The sequence below is a fragment of the Pelophylax lessonae genome, assembly GCF_965119305.1.
Source record: "Pelophylax lessonae genome assembly, chromosome: 7".
NCBI lineage: Eukaryota > Metazoa > Chordata > Amphibia > Anura > Ranidae > Pelophylax > Pelophylax lessonae.
Genome location: NC_138774.1, coordinates 107,606,888 through 107,632,274, shown reverse-complemented (window position 1 = coordinate 107,632,274; position 25,387 = coordinate 107,606,888). Strand labels below are relative to the sequence as shown.

The following is a 25,387-nucleotide window of genomic DNA, read 5'->3' as shown; positions in this document are numbered from 1 at the left end:
CAGTTTTTTTGCAGAATACAGAAAACGAATGTCATAGTGACTGAGTGAGAATGAGCAGCATGTAATACAACATTTATTGATAGTTTTTTTAAGATGTGAGTTTAGTGACACTTTAAAGTGATACTAAATTCTTGTTTGTTATTTTTTAACAAAAAAAAAAAAAAAAACGATTATACTTACCTGCTCTGTGAAGTGGTTTTGCACAGAGCAGTCCAGATCCTCCTCCTCCTGGCCTCTCCCTCCTCCCTCCTGCCGAAAAGCAGATTACTATGGGGGCAGCTTTGTGTGACCAGTCAGACACAGAGCCACGGCTTGGCCCCGCCCCCTCTCTCTCTTCATTGGCTGACTGACGTTGATTGACAGCAGCCGGAGTCAAAGGTGCCTACTGTGTGTCTCAGCCAATCAGGAGGGAAAGTCCTGGACAGCCGAGTTTCTTGTGCAACATCATTGGACCGAGAGGGGACTCAGGTAAGCATTAGGGAGTTAAGGGGGGGGGCTGATGCATTAGGATAAAAAACTCTCTTTAAGCTCCCCACACATTACAATTTGACTGTAACAACAAGTATGTAGAACAAAGGTCTGCATGATTGGATAAATATTTATTGCATAACTAGTACTTTATATAACATAGTTTTGGTAAATCGAAAGTTGATTGTACCGTCAGATTGTAATGTATACGGTGGGTCTTAGGGCTTGTTTACACTTGCGTTGCCCTCTGAAAAGTGATCTGTAGTGGATCAATTTTCAGAGAGTGTTGTACAGTTGGCTTGGAGGTGTTGCACTACCTACTCACTACTACATTTAACCCTTTAAAGCCTGCACCGCCATGCTGCAATCAAATGTATTGCATGGGGATACAGGGCAGGTACAGCATGGCCCCATTCACTTGAATGGTTTGTGTTCAGCAGCATCCTACACAACACTTGCAATTGGTGCACTATTACAAGCAAAATTGTGTGAATCAGCCCTAAATGACCACTTCTTGCTCAAAAGGTCATGATTGCAGTGTATAAGGCTCGCTTAAACTTGGGTTGCCATCTGAAAATTGATCCGCAGTGGAATGCTTATCAGAGGGCATTTGATTGGTGGATGGGAGACGATACACTGCCCACCTATTTTAACCCTGTAAAGTGTGCACCACCATGCATTGCACGTGATACAGGGCAGTTATGTTGCAGTCTCATTCATTAGAATGGGTCGTGTTCAGCGGTATTCTATCCGGCACTTGCAATTCGTAAATGAACCCTAAAAAAAACGCTTCCTACCCAAACCTCATACTGGGTTGCCAGTATTGGGCATTGGCAGCCCTCATTGGGGGGCAGGATTAGGTCAATTATGACCAGCCAACAATCTAATTTACAAGTGGCTCTAAAGTCGTCTCTGCATTTAGGTAAAAAAAAACTCCCCACTACCTTTTCTACCCATCCCTAAACACTTACCTGACTCCTGTCACCGCTCCACTGCCGTCCTGACTAAGGTACTACTCCTATTACTTCTTGGTCCAACGTTAGACACTGAGAACATTGGCTCCCTCTGCTGTCAGTCAAACTTCTGACAGGAGGGAGCAGGGGCATTGCTCTGGCCCTGTGTGTGTGTCTATGGATACACACAGCCTGGCTTGGGAACACATCTGCACAGGTACCTCTATAGCACATGGTTTGTGAATGAGGCACCCAGAGAAAGGAGGCGCAGACAGCACTGGTGGGGGACTGCCAAAGAAGAGGTAAGGGACCGCTCTGAGCAATATTGTTGCACAGAGCAGATAAATGTAAATTTTTTTATTTTTTTATTTTATTTTAATAAAAAAAACAAATTAACATTAAAGTTATATTAAAGGCAATTTTTTTTTATAACAAGCTTATAGGGGCACTCATGCATGCTCACTCCCAAGCCCTGCTCTGTGTGTTCATAAGACACACAGAATTGGGCTCGGCCCCACATTTCTCCCTCCTGGCTGTGATTAGGGATGGGCTCAGGCATGTTCGGATCCTAGTCCCAACTCACCTGAGCAATCCTGCCAGGAAGCCCTCACTGCACACCGCCAATCATGAGCAGCCTAGTCAGGGCATGTGCAGTTGGAGGTCGGAAAATGCCTCACTGCCTGATTGGTGGTGTGCAGTGTGGGATTGCTCAGGTGGGTTAGGACTAGGATCCAAACATGCCTGAGCCCATCCCTAGCTGTGATTGACAGCAGCGGGCAGTGCCATCTTAAGAGCATTAAAGGGCCCCGGGCAATGCAGTTCACTGGGGCCCTGCCTACACAATCACCCACAAAAATAAAAATGCAAATTATTGATAAGGCGATATTTATTGGTACAGCAGTGCAAGGCTAATGACAGCTTCCAAGTTCGGCGGCTGGGTCTGGTGAACACACACACACGGACGGGAGTCAGACTCGACTGTCCTGTGTGTGCTTGTTCCCGTGGAGGTGGACAGGCATTCCTGCAGTTGTGGGCTCCCCCTCCACGGCCCAAGTGGCCTGACAGTAGCACAGGGCCAACAGGCCCCCGGGCAACTTCCCTGGCAGCAGGAGCCTATGAGGAGGCAGAGACGTGGTAGAGCAGCTGCTCTTCTGTACATCGCTGGATTGGGATCGGGCTCGGGTAAGTGCATACCGGGGGGGGTGCATACTGCAGGTTTTCTTGCATGAAGGTAAAACAAACACCTTCAACTTTTAGAACCACTTTAACACTGCTCACATTGCTGCTACTGCAGCAATGCGGCTCGTTATCGTCCAGCGACGTAGACCTACGTCGCTGGACTCCAACCCCTTGTGAGCGGCGCTTGCGCCGCCGGAGGCTCGCTTCCGCTGTTTTCAGTCACAGCGGGAGGCGGGCCAGGGGAGGAGTGTCAGCGATCGCTGCTGCTCTTCCCCGATCATCGGGGAATCGAGTTTGGAGATCCGCCCGCTTGTGTAAACAGAGCGGGCGGATCTCCTCAGTGACAGGGAGTGACAGATCGGAGTGTTCAGCATAGCTGAACATATGCGATCTGTCCTTGTGTCACTCAGTCACCTCCCCCCCCACACGTTAGTAAGCACCAGGCATACATTAACCCCTCCCTCTCCAATAAAATGAACCCCTTCCCTGCCAGTGTCATTTTTACAGTAACAGTGCATATATATAGCACTGATTACTGCAGTAATGTCACTGGTACCCCCAAAAGTGTCAAAAATGTCAGTCAAGGGTCCGATCTGTCCGCCGCAATGTTGCAGTCCCGCAAAAAAAAACGCAGATCGCCGCCATTACGCGTTAAAAAAAACCCACCAAAAATGACAGAAATCTTTCCCTTAGTTAGTAAACGCAATAACTTTTGCGCAAACCAATCAAAATACGCTTATTGTGATTTTTTTTTACCAAACATAGGTAGCAGAAAACAAATTGGCCAAAATTTAGATTTTTACATTTTTTTGGGGGGGGAATTTCTTATAAAAAAATGTTAAAAATATTGTTATTTTTTCAAAATAAACGCTCTTTTTTTGTTTATAGCGCAAAAAGTAAAAATCGCACAGGTGATCAAATACCACCAAAAGAAATCTCTGCTTGTGGGAAAAAAAGGACGTAAATTTTGTTTGGGTACGGCGTCGCACGTCCGCGCAATTGTCAGTTAAAGTCGCACAGCGCCGAATCGCAAAAAGTGGCCTGGACGTAAGACAGCAAAATCCTCCGGTGGTAAAGTGGTTAAGGCCCATTTCACACGGGCTTTCCGATCTGGTCCTCCTGTCAGTTTTTCAGGCGGACCTGATCGGATGCTTCATGTACCTCTATGGAGCAGCGGACGTCAGCGGAGACATCTCCGCTGGCACCCGCTGCTATCCGATCCGATCCTGTCCGTGAAATCTGGACGGAGGGAAACCCTATTTTCCATGTCTGGAGGATCGGATCGGATGCAATCGGATGAGAACGGGCAGGCGGTCCCTTTTCATCCGATCTCCCATAGAGGAGAGTGGGGATCTGACAGCTCTGTCTCCGCAAAGTAAGCAGAGACGGAGCTGTCATTAGCCTGCTAAGCGGGGATCGGTGGATCGATTCCCCGTTGAGCAAAACGGAGTCCGTCAGGCGCACTGCCCGTGTGAAAGGACCCTAATGCCCTGTACACACTATCAGATTATCTGAAGACTTTTGTCTGCAGACTTACCAAAACCATATAATATGAGGTCAAACCTAAACACTTTCAATTTGTATGCAATCCGGCAGGCCCTTGCACTACATAGAAAAGGTAAATCTGAAGACAAAAGTCTGCAGATAATCTGATAGTGTGTACAGGGCATTAGGCTGGCCATACACTATACAATTTTCTTGTTCAACTTTCCTTTAGATTTACCAAAACCATATAATAGAAGTTCAAACCTGAACACTTTCAATTTGTATGCAATCAGGCAGGCCCTTGCACTACATAGTTGAAGGTAAATCTAAAGGAAATTGAATAAGAAAATTGTATGGTGTATGGCCAGCCTAAGTAAAGATCTTTTTTTTTTATTTTTTGGCATGCCAATTTTATGTTGTTAATTATATTCCTCAATATTAGCACAATAATTGTTATGCCGAAAACATATGCTTTATAGGTCAGCGAATTGTGCTGATTGGTTGTTACTGGTTATTTGAATTACTTTCCTGAATAATCCTGTATTTCTAGCTTCATTCATGATCTTTAGCTGCAGAGACTCTTGTGTCTCCCTGGCACAAGTGAGGTTAATGGAAAGTCTTGAAGTTCCCCACACATGATGTGGATGAAGAGGCGGGTCTGTGTTTGCCTTCGTCCCACAGTCTATGACCATGAATTAGGAAACTATCCGATGTATTTTCTATGGATGTGTATTCTTCTTCTGAGAAGAGAAAATAAGCAGAAAGCAGGATCACATTGTTCCTCTGCCTCCACTCCTGAAGGATTTTCTGCCCTGCATTCAGCCTTTCAGTGGTTTGGGCTAGCACTGAAAGAGAGCAGCTGGCCAAAGCCCAGATGCATTGATATTCTAGTCAAGAGCAAGGTAAGCTAGACAATTAACCAGGCTTGCTTTTTCAAGGGAAGAGCTTTTCTACAATGCATCTCAGTTCGAGCTGCTGCCATTAAATTTGATGGGAATTTCAAGTCACGGGATCAGAAGTGGAGGGTTTCATTTAGGAAAAGTGATACAGAGGACAGGCAGAGCTGCTGTTGTGCATAGCAACCGGTCAGATTACATTTCATCCTCTCAAACTAAAATCTTAGGTTGGTTACTCCGGGCAATCTCCCTATTTTCCAGTCTGGTGTTCAGGCAGGCAATAAAGTACATGATGAAGAAGATTTACCCTTACAGACCAATCCGAAAGCATTGCCAACTGGTAAGTCTGTGACTTGTGACAGTGAAATCTGACCTTCTTGTAACTGTGCTTTGTACTGCTTTGATGACCACTTTAGTATGACAATCAATGATAATCGTGGAACTACATATCCCATCATTCCAGATAGAACAATTGTAATTGCTGTTCCAAAATGTTGCAGATGTTTCATCCTAATATCTAACTACTGCTATGACCTGGATAAATGAGAACCTTTACAGACTGCCGATTCTACCTGTTACTAAGGGGGCCCGCACACACGATCAGAAAATCGTACAAAAAATTCCACTTTCAAAGCGATTGTACCATAATTGATTATTCGTACACAGCTTTCGAGAGCCGATCAGGACATTTCATCTGATCTTATCCAATGGGACAAGCACAAAAATGTTTCCTCATACCAGATCATACGCTTTATTTTTTTTTTAATCACTACAGTTGTCGCTCGAAAAAAAAACAATACAAATATAATACAATACATTTACATCACTTCCAAATTTTTAGTCGTATGAGAATTGTTGTAACTTTAGTAAACTCTTTGATATGGAGACAACAATGCAAAAAAAGTGGACGATCATTTGTCCAATGATCTCATCGTGTGTAGGCATAAAGCCCCGTACACACGTACTAATCGTCGGCCGAACAATCGGCCGTCTTTTGTCCAGGGCTGTCGTGTCTGTTGAAAACTGCAAAAGACTGCACACGAATTTTGTCGGCCAACAACAGCCGACTGCAGAAGTGATGTCATGTGATGGGTAACTTTCCTTGTCTTTTTTTCTTTTCTGAGCATGCCCAGTCTTGCTAATCTGCTGTCTGTCGGCCGAATTCTGTACTGACTGGCGAACAATCGGCCGTTCTGGTAACGGCCAACAAATATTTTAAAGTCTGCACGACAGATTCTGTTCGGCCGAAAATGCGCTGTCGGAAGCATCATACTAACAAGCCTACAATTGGCCGATCGGTCGGCGGCCGAATATTTACGGCTAACAATCGGTACGTGTGTACGGGGGATAAGATACATAATATGAATACATGAGCTTATTGGTACTTCTGAAACCGAAGGAACTGATAAACTAGACACTTGTTCAGAAAACAGAAGGTCATGACAACACCTAGAAGATAAAGATCAGAATTTTGAAGTGTATTCCCATACCTTCAGACCTTCTAAAGTGATAAAGAGAGGGACATCTTTTAGCACACAGTACGAAGGCAAAGGACACGTCTCTGCCACGGCCCTGGTCACACGGACCACAAAAATATGTAGAAAATGGTTGGATAAACCGCAAGTGTTTTTTGACCTCTATTTTTCTATGTGCAGTAATCCTAAAGGTTGGACAAAAAGTTTAGTGCAGCGTAACACTTTTGGTATTAAAATAAAACCATTTTTGTTTAGAGACGTACACATCAGACCAAAAAAAGGGATAACTGAGGCTGCATGATGGACGGATTTGGTTGCAAATGAAAAGAGCTAAATATTCCTGCAATATTGCTGCTTTAATTATTTACCATTAAAAGCTTTAGAGAATATATTAAGTACCATTTACGGTGTAGCCACATAAAACTCAGCAATTAGTGACGCTGTGAAGATTATCGAACGATCTGTCATCCGTTTTTTGTGGCATGCTAGTCTGATGTGGAAAGTGAAGAGGTTATTTTCATACAAATTTTCCCGTACGACAGAATTCTACTTCAGAAGTGATGTCATGTGTGGGATTGCTTTGTATGGGTTCTTTCGTCTCTGAGCATGCCTGGTCTTGCTCTTAAGATTTTTTTCCGTCAAACTCTGTACTAATGAGACGAAAATCGGACGTTGTATTACGGACGACAACATTTTTATAGCCTGCACATCATGATTTTTTTCAGCCAAAAAGTCGAAATCGGCTGTCGAAAGCACCATACTAACAATCCGAAAATCGGCAGATCGGTCGTTGGAAGAAATTTCCCTACAGATTTTCTTATCCTGTGTACGGGCCTTAAGTAGATTATAAGAAAGCACGTTTGGCTAATAAACGTTTGTATGTTTGTGCAACGATCGTCTAATATTCTGACTGCTGTCTCATGTCTATAGATATCTTAATGAGTATCCTTTACGTTAACCACTTGCCGGCTGCTGTCAGTATATTTACTGCGGCAGTCAGCCCCTCACAGGCAAAGCGACGTAGGTCTACGTTGCTAGCCTGCGAGGCTCTAGGGAGCGAGCGCACGCTGCCGGAGGCGCGCTCCCGCTCGCTCACTGACTCCCACCGCGCGTGTCTGCCGGGCACTCGCGATTGTCCGTTACAGCGGAAGAAAGGCAGGCGGCTAATGTAGACAAAGCCTCCTGCCATTCTTCCCTGTGTATGAATGGAGATCATACGGTTCTGCTATGTAGGACCGTTGATCTCTGTTCTTACACCTGAAGCCACATCCAATCACAGTTAGAAGCACGCCCCTAGGGACACACTTAACCCCTCCTTCTCAAATAAATTGAACTCCTTCCCTGCCAGTGTCATTTTTACAGTAACCGTGCATATGTATAGCTGGTATATAACTGATCACTGGTAACCTCAAAAGTGTCAAAAATGTCAGTCAAGGGTCTGATCTGTCCGCCGCAATGTCGCAGTCCGCAAAAAAAAATCACAGATCGCCGCCATTACTCGTTAAAAAAAATTACAAAAATGACAAAAATCTTTCCCTTTGTTAGTAAACGCAATAACTTTTGCGCAAACCAATCAAAATACGCTTTTTGCAATTTTTTTTTTTACCAAACACATATGTAGCATAAAACAAATTGGCCTAAAATGTTAAAAAAAATTAGATTTTTAAATTTTTTTTTTTTGGGAATTTCATATAAAAAAATGTGAAAAATATTGTTGTTTTTGCAAAATTGACTCTATTTTTTTTGTTTATAGCGCATGATCAAAAAATCGCACAGGTAATCAAATACCACCAAAAGAAAGCTCTGTTTGTGGGGATAAAAGGACGTCAAATTCGTTTAGGTACAGCTTTTCACGACTGCGCAATTGTCCGTTAAAGTCATGCAGTGCCGAATCGCAAAATAGGCCCTGGTCAGGAAGGGGGTAAAATCTTCCAGGGCTTAAGTGGTTAAAGAGATTTCTTTCCATTCCTTGCTGCATCTCCAACATAGGAATGCAGCAAAATCTTCCCAATAGCATAATAACTTGACTGGGGTTTTACCAATTCCTACTCCTAAACCCAAAACAAAAAAAAGAGAAGAGTTTTGGCTTTAGATATACACTATAGTGCCAAATGATTGTGGACTCCTGACCATCACATATATTATAAGGCCAAAAGTACGTGGACACCATCCAAATGATTGAGGACTCCTGACCATCACATATACTATAAGGCCAAAAGTATGTGGACACCATCCAAATGATTGAGTTTTCAGTGAACTGTATTGGTAATGCTACAAAATACAAATACTTTTTACACATTTGGGGGCTCTGCCATTAGTTTGGGGAAGGTACTTTTCTGTTCAAGTATGACTGTGCTTCTGTGCTTAAAGCTAGCTCTATAAAGGCATGGTTTGAGGAGTATGATGTAGAGGCACTTAGGTAGATTGTGCAGAGCCCTGACCTCAACCCTGTGGAACACCTATGGGATGAATTGGTATGCTGATTGTACTGACTTGAGCAATGCTCTTTAGGCTGAATGGGCACAAATTCCCATAGATGCACTCCAAAATCTTGTGGAAAGTCTTCCTAGAAGAATGAAGGCCAATCTAGCTTCAAATGGAAGGTGGAGGGCATATTATTTACCCTGCCAGCGGATGGTACCTACATTTCCTTGTCAGGCAGAATGGTACTGATACGGCAGGCACCCACTGATCGAATTTTGTCTGGTTTATTAGGAACTGGACGAAATTTGCTCAGTGTATAGCCAGCTTTACAGCGGTGTTCATTGGAGCAATGCTTCCTTGCCTTAGTGTTTCGTTATGGATCTCCTTATATTGCAGGCAGTCGGATAGGTTATCCCCTTAATTTGGTGGTCCGTTGAAGAGGTAGCCAGGGGAGCAGTGACCTCTTACATTATGGTCAGTGAGAGACGTGTCTTTTTACGTCTGTGTTCTGGTGAGAATTGGGCCCCCCCTTACATTAGTAGTCAGTGGGGAAAAAATGCATATTTTCATTGGGGATCAGTGGGGAAAAATGCTCCTTACCATGTTCTGTTACACTTACAGTTGGCACTAAAGAGAACTGGTGTAATGTTAGCAGCCAAGTGGCGTTCACCCTGAGACTATATTAGAAAAGCGGTCAATCGACCACTGTGCAAGTAAGCAACCTCTGGAGGGGCGCTAGGGTTCCACACAACCCTACTTGAGACTGGCTGCTGTACAGTTTTCTCTCAACATAAAACGTGTAGTAATCAGCGCAAACCACAATAATCAAAAACAAAATATATATATTTAAGGCTGCAAGTAATCAGTGTTAACACATTCCACCAGTGAGTGATCATTTGGCAATTGCACTTTTTGTTAATTTTTGCACTCGCACTTTTCATTGCATTTGCACTTTTTTATATTTATATTGTGAATATTAAGTTCACATTCATTCACATTTTTTGATTCATTTGTATGATTCACACTAATGATATCACTGTCATTGATTCATTTTTGATTGATTTTAGTCACTTGGCGCAGCAATATTGATTTTATTTTTATTTCTCTCAACATAAGCCAGTGCCTAAAGCCGGCCATAGATGATGTGATTTTTCTCCAATCCCTCTTGTGGAGCTATTGCGGTCTACTGGCATGGGGGATCCCTGCCGAGAGAACACAGTGATTATTGCCAGCGGCTATAGCATCCTCAAAATCACGTCCATTGATGGAACGAATTTTGGTAAAATTAGCCTGCCTATACATGGTTCAATCTTGGCTGGTCTCTACTGAACTGGATGAGATTTGAACCGTTTATGGCCGGCTTAAAAGCTCTGCCATTTATTAGCCAGATCAAAAGAAGAGTACACAACACATGATATTACACATTGACTGCATTATTTGCCCATCTTATAAAATATGCCTGGGTTGTGAGTTCTGCTTTTGTCTTGAATTAATCTACTTCTTCATTTTATCAAGCAAAACAAACTGCACAAAAATGTCCTGCATATGAGAAGAAATGTCAGTTTTCATCATATTATTACAGCCTTTCTTGCCCATTCAGAACAATGTACAATTCTCTTCAAAGCTGAAGTGTATATATTTCTATTTTTTTTTTTTTTAATAGTTCCAATGGGGAAAATTTACTAAAACTGATGCACTCAGAATTTTTTGCAGCTGTGCATGGTAGCCAATCAGTTTCTAACCTCAGCTTGTTCAATTAAGCTTTGGCAGTAAAACCTGGAAGCTGATTGGTTTCTATGCAGAAGTGAGCCTGATTTTGCACTCTAGCTTTAGTAACTAAACCCCATTGGTCCAGCTTGGAGCAATGTAAGTATGTATGTGCCATACCTGTGGGATCCTATGGAAACTGGAGATTACTCTAGTATGCATTGCTACTACAGTTGCCACTAGCTACTGGGTCCTATGCAGCCGCCTTCCTGCTTACTGGCATGAGCACCATTCTTTGCATTTTTTTTCAATGAGTGCAACATGTTCTTTGATTTGGAAAGGTGAAGATGTCACTGACCCGCATCTTTACCTCATCCAATCAGAGAATGCTTTGCCTTCATTGAGAAAACGCAAAGTGTTCCCTTAAGGGCTCTTTCACACATATAGTCCATCAAATGGACTCCGCTTTTCTCAGCGGGGGATCGATCCGCCGATTCCCCCGCTGAGCAGGAGAATGACAGCTGTTCCCCGCACTGTGTGCGGAGACACAGCTGTCACAGCCCCATGCATCTCTATGGGGGAATCGGATGGGAACGGAACGTCAGTCCGTTCTCATCTGATCCGATCCGCTGGACGGATGGAAAATAGGGTTTCCATCCAGATTTGATGGATCGGATGTCAGCGGACATGTCTCCGCTGACATCCGATGCCCCATAGGGATGCATGGGGGGACCGTTCAGATCCGCCAAAAAAACGAACAGGCGGATCTGAACGGTCCGCCTGTGTGAAAGGGGCCTAATGGTGCCTTGTCCAAGCAAGTGACCACCTGTGCTCCATTTGGTGCGGAACCCGAATGCTAGTGGAGATCACTGAAGTAGCTGAGTCTACTACAGTGATTTCCAGCTTTCATGGGAAGCTATACATACATACAGTACTTACATTGCTCCAAGCTGGACCAATGTTGCTATGTAAAAATTGCCATGTCTAAACTTCTGATTCAAATGGTCCTCAAATTGTCATATCTATAGGGAACTGGAACAAACTGGATTGCTTAAATTGGAATTTTATTCAGAATGCAAAAAAAATGCAGTTTAGAAAGATTGCTCCTCTATTTATTAGTACAGATTGGGAAAGTATTTATTCTTTTTTTGGTGCAACAAAATAGGGTATACTGGCGCTCCCAGACACAGTGACAAAATGAATGCTGCTCAGGATCTTGAAGTAATAAAACACATTTAATTAAAATGAGTTAAAAAGTACTAGTCAACAGACAAATGCCAGCAGCTTGCCCATGGTACTGCAGTCAAATGATACCTCAGATCGAGGAGGACCCAGGAGCGAGAGGACAACGTCTATCCCTAGATAGTACCAGCACTTGAGAGCGGGATGGCTGTCTTGATCCAACAGGGGAATCTTGCTGGTGTTGAGCCTCCAGACCGTGAGAGGACCGAGATGTAAGGAGGGGGGAGTGGAGACCTCAACCCCCGCAGCCCTCACCGTCCCTGAAGGCACACAGTCAGAGCGGCAGCGTCCGCTACTGCTCTGACACAGCTGCAGCGGCACCGGATGATGATGTCATGGGCCCTCTCACGGTCTGGAGGCTCAACACCAGCAAGATTCCCCTGTTGGATCAAGACAGCCATCCCGCTCTCAAGTGCTGGTACCATCTAGGGATAGACGTTGTCCTCTCGCTCCTGGGTCCTCCTCGATCTGAGGTATCATTTGACTGCAGTACCATGGGCAAGCTGCTGGCATTTGTCTGTTGACTAGTACTTTTTAACTCATTTTAATTAAATGTGTTTTATTACTTCAAGATCCTGAGCAGCATTCATTTTGTCACTGTGTCTGGGAGCGCCAGTATACCCTATTTTGTTGCACTATCTCTCTCAGTCAGGATCTGGGTTTGGGTAGGCTGCAGCCCGGACATGGACTTTTAGCTGATGGTGGCTTTCTTTGGGTATCATCTGTCCTCACCATCCCATCCTTGAACTCTGGTCACCTGCACCACAGCGCCAGGATTTTTGTATGAATTTTATTCTTTTTTTACCTGCATCTCTTGTAAACCATTACATACCTAGCCATTGTCTGTGAAGACACTTATTAATTCAGGTCATAATATAGCTGGTAGTAGTTGGTTTTCATTTATCTGAACTTGTTTTGTAATTTTGAGACTTTTTAAGGCCCCTTTCACACTCTGTTGCATCTCCACAGGGGATCCTAGACTGATGAGCCAGATCAGAACATAACATCCGTGTCCATCCTGATTTTTCCTACATCTTGTGGTTTAGGAAAAAACAGACTCATGTAATCCCTGTAGGTGGCCGGATGTAAGCAGACATGTGTTTGCCTATACTCAACTCATTACTCCCTCGTTCATACCGGTACGACTTGTCATGCGATTTGACAGGTTCAAATCACATGACAAGTTGCACCCTATTGTTGGCAATGGGACTGTTTAAATCGGCGCTACGCTGACTTTGAGATGCTGATTATTTTAAAAAGAAGTTCCTGCACTATTTTTGGCGATTTCAGGTGCAACTTGCATAGGCATCTGTGCATGAAGTCGCACAGATATCATTTAGGTCGCACCTGAAGTCGCACTGGCATGTGGCTTTGAAATTGTGTGATTTTTCAATTAAAGTTGCACGATTTTAAAGTTGGATTCGGTGTGAACGGAGGCTAAAAGGGTACCTGGACGCAAACCTTTTCAGTTCTTTCCAATAAACCTAAACAGACCTGGATGTGGGCAGATATAGGTAGATTTAACCACTTGCCGACCGCCGCACGACTATCTACGTCGGCGGTCAGCCCCTCACAGGCAAAGTGACGTAGGGCTACGTCACTAGCTTGTGAGGGTCTAGGGAGCGAGCGCGCGCCCCCGGAGGCGCGCTCCCGCTCCCGAGTGGTCACGGACCCCCCCGCGCGTGTGACCGGCGGACCGATGTCCGCCGGCCACTCTGCGATCGGCGGGGGAGAGGGAGAAAGTCAGGCAGCTTGTGTAAACAAGCTGCCTGTCATTCTCCTCGCTGTATGAGAGCTGATCATCTGGATCTACTATGTAGATCCGTTGATCACTCTGCATACAGCTGAAGCCCCAGCCAATCACAGTTAGAATCACGCCCCTAGGGACACACACAGCCCCTCCCTCTCAAATAAAGTTAACCCCTTCACTACCAGTGTATTTTTACAGTAACAGTGCATATGTATAGCACTGATTACTGTAGAAATGTCACTGGTAACCCCAAAAGTGTCAAAAATGTCAGTCAAGGGTCCGATCTGTCCGCCGCAATGTCGCAGTACCGCAAAAAAATCGCAGATCGCCGCCATTACGCGTTAAAAAAAAAAACAACAAAAATGACAAAAATCTTTCCCTTAGTTAGTAAACGCAATAACTTTTGCGCAAACCAATCAAAATACGCTTTTTGCGATTTTTTTTTTTTTTACCAAACATAGGTAGCATAAAACAAATTGGCCGAAAATTTTAAAAAATTTTGATTTTTACATTTTTTTTTGGGGGAATTTCATATAAAAAAAAAAGGGAAAAATATTGCTATTTTTGCAAAATGGACGCTCTTTTTTTGTTTATAGCGCGTGATCAAAAAATCGCACAGGTGATCAAATACCGCCAAAAGAAAGCTCTGTTTGTGGGAAAAAAAGGACGCCAAATTCGTTTAGGTACAGCGTCGCACGACCGCGCAATTCTCCGTTAAAGTCACGCAGTGCCGAATCGCAAAATACCCCCTGGTCGGAATGGGGGTAAAATCTTCCGGGGCTTAAGTGGTTAAGGGCCATACACACTATAAGATTTTCTGAAGACTTTTTCCTTCAGATTTACCTTTTCTATGTAGTGCAAGGGCCTGCCAGATTGCATACAAATTGAAAGTGTTTAGGTTTGACCTCATATTATATGGTTTTGGTAAGTCTAAAGGAAAAAGTCTTCAGAAAATCTTATAGTGTGTATGGCCCAATACATAAGATTACGTTTGATCACTTTTAGGAAGAGATTGCAGTCTGTTTTTGTTGCATGCAACCATGGGTCAAAAATAAACTGATGGAACTCTTGTATGAAACATTACAGAACAAGTTTAGTTGAGCATAGCTGATAATTACTAGTTAAAGAAAGAAATTAAAGTCCTAACTCCAAATTACACATCACCAATTTCAGAAATGTGCAATCAATATTCTGTAATTTACTGTAGAATAATACTGAGATTTATTAATTATATTATGAAAGTTAGCAGATACATCACAGATTAGAGTACATTTGTACTCTACTGGCATTTCCAAGTGCCTGAAGGTGAATTAATAGCACATTAAGCCTTTGCAGTATTTCTTCATTGGGTTCATGGAAGAAAATAAAAACTTTCTAGCCAACAACAATTTTTTTTTTTTTTTTCAATTCAAGAGCGATACAAAAATAGATCATATGTATGCTCTGAAACAGCACCATTATTATTTGGGCTGAGAGACCCTTTTTAGCCTTCACACCCCTCCTGCAAACTAATTGAGCAGGAAATGGGTATTCTTCATTAAAAGCAGAGCTTAACATGTTAATTCTTTTGTGGGGGAGCTGTGTTCCCTGGCAGTTCTCTTTATAAACTCTAGAAAGCTTGTGATTGGTTTTCAAAGAATGGCAAAACACAGGGGACTGGGAGGGATTTCACAGTCTAATAATACCCCTCATCCAATGAAATGCATTTCCTATTGAGACCCCCAAGGGTCCCCTTGCTCTCATGTCCAACCCAGACATAAGGCCTATTCTTCTCTCCTAGGTTTTTTTTTTTTTTCCTCCTTCCCTCTCTGCAAGGCATGTAATGCTCAGCTTGGGTTTTCTCTAACAAAAGAGTGGGAATAACAGCTGCTGCATTCAGATTGGGAGGATTAGCTGAACTGTGGACTATAAGAAAGTGGACAACTGTCCTCTATGGGCCCTAAATATTATTTTCTGCAAGGATGGATATGCACATGGGGGTTTAATCATTGTCATATGTGACTCAGCTACAGGAAACACTGGATCTGGTTTCGTACCGGGTGAGTAGCATTACAGTTACTGTTCAAGTTTTGCAACTGCATTTATTGTAAAGCCCCTAAGTCGCAAACCGTACAGCAGGATACAAAGAATAATACATTGCTCACAGCATTTTATGTTACATGGCACGCTTTCTTATGTAATAATCTCAAATTATTTCCAGGGACCGCTGAGCCAATAAAATCTTAGCTAATCACAAATTATGCTGCTTTTTGCAATGTTAATGATTTAAAATCTCTTACATGGACATTTTACTGCTGAGTCACAACTAAATGATAATGTTTTGTGCAAAGTTAATTTAAAATATTTTCCACTTTTGCTGTTGAAGCGTTGGATTTTGGCTAAATACAAGTGATTGCATACTATGTTAACAATTTAAAATTTTTATGAAAACGTAAGTATTGAGCGATTGCATTTTAGTTAATTACAAATGATCTTGTCTTCTGTAGTGTTAACGATTTAAACATTTCTGGGGACACTGCCACTAAGCCACTAAATTTTAACTAATTACAATTTATAGTTTCAGTTAACCTTCCATGTCTGTCATCCTATCAGTCATCTTTTACAACACTGTTCTTCTAATATCCACTTCTAAACAATCTAGGATGGAAATTAAACGTTAAACTGGCCATACACTAGTAGTTAAAGGAAAAAAAAAAAAAAAAAAAGATTCTTCGATTTTCTAATGGTTGGTGGAGTCAAATGATTTGCTTTTGACCACTGAGATGAGAAAATTCATAGGAGCAGGATAGAATTTTATTTTATTTTTTAAATCTAAAGTCTAACTGTAAATGTAGCTTTCTTTTGAGAAAAAACTGTACATATTGTAATGAAACCAGTTTAAAACCACATAGATTAAATTCAAAAAGTAGGTCTGGATGACATTTTTGAGAGCTTTCGAATGAAATAATTTGACTCAATGGAAAAAGCTTGATTTTTCTATGAATGTTCGAACAAAAACCTAACCATTTATGGTCAGCTTTAGTTCTTGCCATTGTGTACTGTGGCGGGGCACAATGTATTTTTCATTGACATTGGCTTGCTAGTACTAGTTTAAGGAGGTAAGGGGTTAACTTGCAGTTTGTATATGTTTATATTTTTGCATTGTAGCTATTTGCCTCTCATGCTTACTTTTTGTTATGCATATTTGGATTACATCCTGTGTTTGTTGCCGTTTGTAGATAAATAAGCCTTGCTAGTTATAAGCCTATCAAGATTGATAGTGTGTTGATAAGCTGCCAGTTCCCTTAGGATCCAGACAAAGGTTAGCACAAGCCATGCCACATATGTTTCTAGAAGACTGCAAACCTGATTATCTTAGTCTGGATGTGCTGTATGCATTTCATTTAAATGCGCTCCCAGTGATGCGTCTGGAGCAATGTTTACTGAGGGTTCAGGTTACAATGGAGAGGTGTAAAGTAGATGTCAATGCATTGTGTATAGAAGGATGAGTTGAGAGAGAACCAGAGTCTCTAACCCTATTATGTCACAGATCCAACGTATTATACGACAAACCCAACACTTGTTCTTCAAATTTGGTACACTGGACTGGAGGTCTGTCTGGGCCCACCGACGGTGCTGACAGGGAAGACCAGCAAGAGGAAGATCAGCCTCAGCATTAATGCCAAAAGATGCAGAAATACAATTATTTATTGTGATGGTCATTCTCCGAGGGGTGCTGAATCTTTTTGCAGGAAAATGCAACTTAGGTGTTAGAACTATTTATTTAAATGGAGTACCTTCACATCCGCGCAGAGGCGTAACTAGAACCTTCAGGGCCCTGATGCAAGAAACCGTGAAGGGCCCCCCAGACCCCTGGCCGGGGCCCTTACCTTCAAGCCCAGGGCTCTTCCCACGAATCCTGGGGCTCTTTACACTCGTTGCATGGCCTTTTATTACGGTCCCGCAGCAGGATTCTTTCACAGGTTCTGCAGTGGGCCCCCTTCCTGCAATCTTGTGGGCCCCCTTCCTGCAATCTTGGGGCCTCTCCACAGTGGTGCAATGCCAGGGTCCGGTCGCAAGTGTGACCTTTGCGATCCTGGAAGTTCACCCACTGGTTTGCTACCGGGCCCCCTGGAGCATGGGGCCCGGTAGCGATTGCAACCCCTGCATCCCCTGTAGTTACGCCCCTGCATCGGCGCATTTCTTTTTAGTGTTGAATTCATGCCTATGTGCACATGTTGATGTGCATTGAAGGCATGCGTTGCTCATGTGTCTTGTGGATGTTCATTTCTGATGAGCCCCATCATGTGTCCATTCAATAAACCATGTATGAGACATAACTCCCTATTGCCCCTCGTTTGGAACCCAATTCCCTCTTTTCTAAGCAGTTGTCATTTTTTGTGCTAAAGAAATAGACTTCTGTAAAAAAAAATATAAAGTATAACTACCAAAATGTTTTGTTGAATTTATTTTGAAGCAAGTGAGTAAATCCAAAAACAAAAATTGTATGTATTGCATCTTGCACGCAAGGGAAACAATGCTACTACCCATACACATAAATGTCAGCAGAGCTCATGGGTGCTTAATCCACAGTTGTTTGTAAGAAGTAGTCCATTAGGATGATCCACACAACCAGTTGCTGCTCTTAAAAAATCTTTCATGTTTATTGAAAAAAAACACATCTGTACAAACTCAGATAAAACCAGTTGACGGGTTTCAGCCTACAAGGCCTTAGTCATAACTACTTCTATGTATTGCAGGTTACCAATCCGTAACACACATCTATATACTTACCTGCTCTGTCCAATTAAATTTGCACAGAGCGGCCCCAAACCTCATCCTCTTCTCAGGCACCCCCCACCTGCGCTCCTGGCTCCTCCTGTCATTGGGGCACTCATTTGTGCTCGCTCTCAAGCCTTGCCCCCCGCTCCCTTGTTACTGGCTTTGAATGACAGCACAGGGAGCCAATAGCTCCTGGTGCCCAAGCAAAGCCAGTGAGATACCGAAGTGAGGGGAGAGAAGAGTGCACAGAGATGAATGGAATGAGGATTAGGGCAAGTATAGGGGGGGGGGGGGGGGGAATTGGTGCCTAAACATTTTTTTTTATCTTAATGCAATAATGTAATGTTTTGGCTTCAGATGGTAAATTGCATTTCTGGGCTCGCTCTCACAAGTTTTATAGCCGCCCCCAACTGGTACCCCTTTAGTTGCAGAGGCAGTGGCCGGGGGGTACACATGCTGCACCTGCGATGCTTTGCTTCATAACTGCAGCAATGAAGCCCAGACACTTTTGATGGGTGTAGTGCCTGCTAAATGCAATCCATTCAAGCGAATAGAACTGCATGCAATTCATGCAACTGAAGCACGCTAGCGTGGGGGATCAAGAGGGTAAAGCAGGTGGTGAGAAGGCCTCTTCACTACCTGTCAAATGTTCTCTGAAAAGCGATCTGAATGTGGGTCGCTCTTCAGAGAGCACCATTCATGTGAATGAGCCAGCAATGGGCGGTTGACAGGCAGCTGCTAAGCAAACGCCTCCTCATTTTCTGTTTCAACTCTGAAACAGCTGAAACTGTGTGCAATGTGGCCCTATTTACTTAAATGGGTCATGTTTTGCAGTGGTGGTACTTGCCAAATGCATCAGAGAATTTGAATTTTGCCATGGACATGAAGCAAAGCATCCATGCCGCAGCCTTGAGTGGCTGAATGTCCTTGTAACACATCCTGTCTAGGGTAGGGTATGTCCACTCTGGATGGAGGAGCTTTTTGAGCCACCCTTGGACAGCAGAATTGTCAATCTGGGGAGAGGGTAGTGTTTAGCTACACTAGCAAATTTAGATAGATGACTAACAAGATGAAGCTGAACACTTGTAAGCAGTTACAGCATAAATCTTTGAAACCTGACCAATGAATGCACCCTTGTCAGTGTTAAATTATTCGTCTAAAACCTCCTAACAGATGCTTTTGCTAAACAGCTTGGTCTGTTACAAAATGTTGAAAAATAAAACTAATGCAACCACCATGTCAAAGAATTGTAAAGCTACAATATAATACATTTTTGTTTTCAGGTTTATTACTGCCGTAAAAGGCCAGTATAAAGGTACGGGAGTGTTTGAAAAAAGTGCTTGTGGGTTTGACCAACCATTTTTAGGTGTTGAAGCGGTATTAAGCCCCAAACCAAAAATGTAATATATTGCAGTTTACAAATCATTAGATGTGGTGGCTACATCGGTTTTTCTTTTTTTTTTTTTTTTTTTTAGGCTTTTTTTCTCTGTTTTCACATGGGTTGATCTGGCTGGTAGCACCCCTCTAGTATTGGTGAGACACCACTCTGGATGAATGAGCACAGGGTGCACATTTGCACAACAGCATTGTTAGTCCAGGGGGATGAGGGGGTCCAGGGGGATGAGAGTGTTAGATGGACCCACAGATAATACTTCATGTACACACAGTACCTCAGCTGCCAGAAAACGCAAAATTGTGCCGCGGTTTGCGTTTTCCAGTAGCCGGCGGTCAAACTGTTCCTGTCCTGAATGCGATTCTTCCACGTTCAGGAGAGTGTGGTTGAGGGAAGTTGAAGATCCCCTAACTGCAGCAGCTCCTAAACTCAAAAGCCTATATGTACATTGAAACGTAGGCTTTTATAGAGTTGATTTTAGGAGCTTTGGCAAAAAAATGTCAAAAGCTTCTAAACTCAAGTTTAGGAGCTAAAGTATACATGAAGTCTTAAATATTTTTTTGTTGTTGTGATTTTATTTGTATTTCCTCAATTCTTGCCTAGGTGAGAATTTCTACCCACAGATGTGTCACAGGGATCCGGACCCCCGTGGCACATCTGCACATGCAGCGCCCCCCCCCCCCCCCCCGTCATCAGCAACACCTCCCTGTCTTTGTGCATGCAAAGCAAACCGACTGTGCACACACAGATATGCTGCCAGGACTCAAAAGCCCCAAAAATCAGCCCGTTTAATAGAAACCGGCTGACCTTCAGCCCATGTGTATAACAGTGTGACAGAAGTCAGCCGAACCTTCGGCTTCTGTCAAATGGGTATGACCGAAAAAGTCTGCTGATCAGCGCTCGCAGGCAATGGCTGAGAGCGCCGACCGGTGTGTTCTGGCAGAGGGGCAATCCCCCTGTCAGAACACAATAGCTCAGTGGGGGAGATCGCTGTACTAACATCAGATGGTTAGTACAGTGGCTCCTCCCTAGCTCCTTCAGTTTTTTTTTTTCCTTCAGCCCGCTGGGTTGAACGAAAAAAAAAAACTTCTAGTGTGTACCAGGCCAAAGGATGGGTAGAGCCTGTGGGTACACCTGCCATGTGTCAGAATGATAATGCCCTGGGGAGGCACACAAATATAATCTAGTACAGTTTTAGTACATTTGAACTCCAGGGAATCACTTGAATGTTCTTCAGTCTTGTTTATATAAAGCATGAACACAAAACACCCATTATTCACCTTTAAAACACACAAATCTGCATGATAATGGCAAATGCTTTCATGTTTAAAGAGGTTGTAAACTCGTTTAAACATTTTTTTTTTTTTTTTTTACAACCTGCAAGAGAAAGACATAATGAGCTAGTATGCATCGCATACTAGCTCATTATGAAATACTTACCTTAAAACGAGCCCCCGCCGTGCCGCTCTCTTACCTGTATGACGGGCGACATGACATGTCGCCCGTCTTCCGGGATCGCGGCATCCGGTCATCTGATTGGCCGGAGCCGCGGTGACGTCACTATCATAGGCTTACCTATAGGTACAACTTCCTGAGGAGGGTTTACTTCCTCTTTAAGCGCAAGCCAAACTCCTGGTAATATGCATTATAAAGGGAGCTCATGTTTCTGCAATTAAAAAAAAAAAGACCCTCCCTTGATCAATGATCATTTAAAATTAAAGAGCACGCCTGCTGAAATATTATGTATGCTGCCAATGCCAAATTCCCATTCTAAAAATGCCAGTTTCCTGGCTGAACTGCTAATATAAGGGTTTCACTACTTTGTGCCAGTGACAGGAATCTCATATACAGATCAGAAGTTCTGACATCAGTCTGAGTTTGCTATCTGAAAGCTTGTTCTGAGTCACAGGCTCAGAAAGTATTGAGGCCAAGGACAACCAGGCAACTGCTTTATATGCATCTAAGGCAGGCCACAGATCATGCAATTTTCTTTTCCTTCCACGGGGTGGAAGGAAAAAAAAATGGTTTATTTCCCCATCAACACACTTAAGGGCCATACACACTATAAGATTTTCTGAAGACTTTTTCCTTCAGATTTACCTTTTCTATGTAGTGCAAGGGCCTGCCAGATTGCATACAAATTGAAAGTGTTTAGGTTTGACCTCATATTATATGGTTTTGGTAAGTCTAAAGGAAAAAGTCTTCAGAAAATCTTATAGTGTGTATGGCCCATTAGTGTTGATGGGGGAATCCTTCCCACAGCACTATTGTGTTCTGCCGGCGGGGAACCTTCCCTGCCGGCAGAACATGATCAGTGTTGCCGACCACAGCCAGTGGCACGAATAATTCAGGAGAAAAACAATAGGCTGGTTAGATAGATCGTAAGAGATAGGGTGTACCTGCACTATGGAATGTGTATACAACACTAATACCTGAACATAAATGAACCAGGTGGTTGTGCTGCCTCCAACTTACCACTAGGGTAAAAGATAATGGGGGTTTGAGGTTATGTTGGTTTGAGGCGCTACCACCTTGCACTACCCAATTGTGCAAAAAATATATATTATGGGTTATGATAATCCCAAATGGTGTTGAAAGTGCACTGTGTTCAAAAAGGTTTAGCCCATAGGCCAGAGATGTGCAAAAGAAGATTAGAAAGTGCTTTGTGTTATAAATAATGATCTGAGTGCTATTTGGTGCAAAATGAATTTGATTAATTAAAGTGCACTTTAATTTGGATATTTCAAACTTTTTTAACAAATTAAAAAACTGAAAAATTGGGCGTGCAAAATTATTCAGCCCCCTTAAGTTAATACTTTGTAGCGCCGCCTTTTGCTGCGATTACAGCTGTAAATCGCTTGGGGTATGTCTCTATCAGTTTTGCACATCGAGAGACTGAAATTTTTGCCCATTCCTTGCAAAACAGCTCGAGCTCAGTGAGGTTGGATGGAGAGCGTTTGTGAACAGCAGTTTTCAGTTCTTTCCACAGATTCTCGATTGGATTCAGGTCTGGACTTTGACTTGGCCATTCTAATACCTGGATATGTTTATTTGTGAACCATTCCATTGTAGATTTTGCTTTATGTTTTGGATCATTGTCTTTTTGGAAGACTAATCTCCCTCCCAGTCTCAGGTTTTCTTCCAGAATGGTCCTGTATTTGGCTCCATCCATCTTCCCATCAATTTTAACCATCTTCCCTGTCCCTGCTGAAGAAAAGCAGGCCCAAACCATGATGCTGCCACCACCATGTTTGACAGTGGGGATGGTGTGTTCAGGGTGATGAGCTGTGTTGCTTTTACGCCAAAACATAACGTTTTGCATTGTTGCCAAAAAGTTTGATTTTGGTTTCATCTGACCAGAGCACCTTCTTTCACATGTTTGGTGTGTCTCCCAGGTGGCTTGTGGCAAACTTTAAATGACACTTTTTATGGATATCTTTAAGAAATGGCTTTCTTCTTGCCACTCTTCCATAAAGGCCAGATTTGTGCAGTATATGACTGATTGATTGTTGTTCTATGGACAGAGTCTCCCACCTCAGCTGTAGATCTCTGCAGTTCATCCAGAGTGATCATGGGCCTCTTGGCTGCATCTCTGATCAGTCTTCTCCATGTATGAGCTGAAAGTTTAGAGGGACGGCCAGGTCTTCGTAGATTTGCAGTGGTCTGATACTCCTTCCATTTCAATATTATCGCTTGCACAGTGCTCCTTGGGATGTTTAAAGCTTGGGAAATCTTTTTGTATCCAAATCCGGCTTTAAACTTCTCCACAACAGTATCTCGGACCTGCCTGGTGTGTTCCTTGTTCTTCATGTTGCTCTCTGCGCTTTAAATGGACCTCTGAGACTATCACAGTGCAGGTGCATTTATATGGAGACTTGATTACACACAGGTGGATTCTATTTATCATCATTAGTCATTTAGATCAACATTGGATCATTCAGAGATCCTCACTGAACTTCTGGAGAGAGTTTGCTGCACTGAAAGAAAAGGGGTGGAATCATTTTGCACGCCCAATTTTTCAGTTTTTTTGTTTGAAATATCCAATACATTTTGTTCCACTTCATGATTGTGTCCCACTTGTTGTTGATTCTTCACAAAAAATTACAGTTTTATATCTTTGTTTGAAGCCTGAAATGTGGCAAAAGGTCGAAAAGTTCAAGGGGGCCGAATACTTTCGCAAGGCACTGTATGACGATTTTCCACCCTATCTGATTGACTCAGTTTGCTCTATTCCAATTTAAATTGGGGCACACACTATAAGAAATCTGGCGAATGGTCGGCCAGTTTTCCTCAATGTTTCACAGCGTCGGAACCGAGGATAGAATTGATGTATGAAAATTCTCGTATGACAAAGGCCTTTTTTTTTTTTTTTTGTTATTTGTTGGTTCTGATCATGGACATCTGATATTTCTCGTATGAAAATGGTACATATTAAACCAAAATGGTTTATTCTGTTCAGGTACGAGAAAAGAAAAATTTTGGAGTTTGCCCCTTCGGAAATTTTAATTTGCAAAGTCGTAATCCAATGTCAAAATTTGTGTACACACTACAAGAAAATCGAACGATTGTGCCTCGTATGGAAGGTTTCTTGATTTGCTCAGTGTGTACAGCGCTTTTATAAGTCTAAATCGATTGAAGGGAAGTTATAGCTTTTTAAATTTTTGCAGATTTGATAGTTTTAATCCAAGAACAGATTGGTCAATTAATAAAATTGTAGCGTTTGGCCACCACAAGGTCACATTCGCTTTGATGTGCTGCACTTGGCTGTTTTCAGCCCGTGTGTATTATTATTTCAGTGGGATCCTCCTGGTCCTTTACATGATGCCATCATGCATCCTCTCCATTTGCAGCTGTGTTGAGCTGGGTGTGACCTTGAGCTTTTACTGAACTGTGAACTTTGATGCAGATGCTGGGAGGATGGGTTGGAGGGCTGCAGATCAGGAGAAATGCTGGGGGAGGGGAATGGAGCACATAGGGAGGAAGCTGGGAATTGACACATTGTTAATGAGTGCAAATATGGCTGCGGACCTTAGAGGAGAGCCTGACTTGCAGGATCTGATCATCCAAATGTTTTTTCTTTTAAAACACAATCTCGCATAAAACGACTTGTCCATATTGATGAAGCATGCGTGTGCTTGCCTACAGGAACAGAAGAGAAAGTATAGTTGGAGGCAAAATCTGCATTTTAATAATAAAGTAAAGGGGAATGTTAAAAATTATCTTCCATTTACCCCAAGATCTGCTGGGGTGCCCCAACTCATAGACTTCATTGAGATTCATTGCCCAGAGTGGATGATGATTTAACATATCTATAGACCCGTGTATTCAATCTAACCTCTGTAGGATTCAATGAGATCTATTGTCCTTTCCCACAGATGGTCAGGTATCTGGTACAGTCTGATAACATTCTGAATCATTAACATTCTGTGATACCTTTTGGGCACCATTAACAACAGCGCATTCCACAAACATGCAAAAAACATACATTGCGCTTGAGCTGCCTATGATTGGTAATGACACCCCAAAGGCAGTCTGACAATGCCCAAAGCTCAATGCCCAGAAAGGTGCAGGGGCTTTTTTTGTGCATTTGTTGTACATGGGGCAGTCCGGTTAAATGAATGGACTCGCAAAACCACACAAAAAAAATGTGCATT

General features: G+C 42.8%; 1 protein-coding gene across 2 annotated transcripts in view; it reads left to right on the top strand.

Moving 5' to 3' along the window:
* The first annotated feature begins 4,760 nt into the window (after positions 1 to 4,760).
* LPAR4 (lysophosphatidic acid receptor 4) overlaps positions 4,761 to 25,387 on the top strand; it is a 65,708-nt gene continuing 45,081 nt past the window's right edge. Inside the window, exon 1 of one of the 2 annotated variants that reach the window (XM_082263774.1) lies at positions 4,761 to 4,987. The gene's annotated coding sequence lies outside the window, so the exon portion shown is untranslated. Of the gene's footprint in view, positions 4,988 to 5,029; positions 5,322 to 25,387 lie in introns of those variants that run through there. The other variant, XM_082263775.1, reaches the window with a different exon arrangement.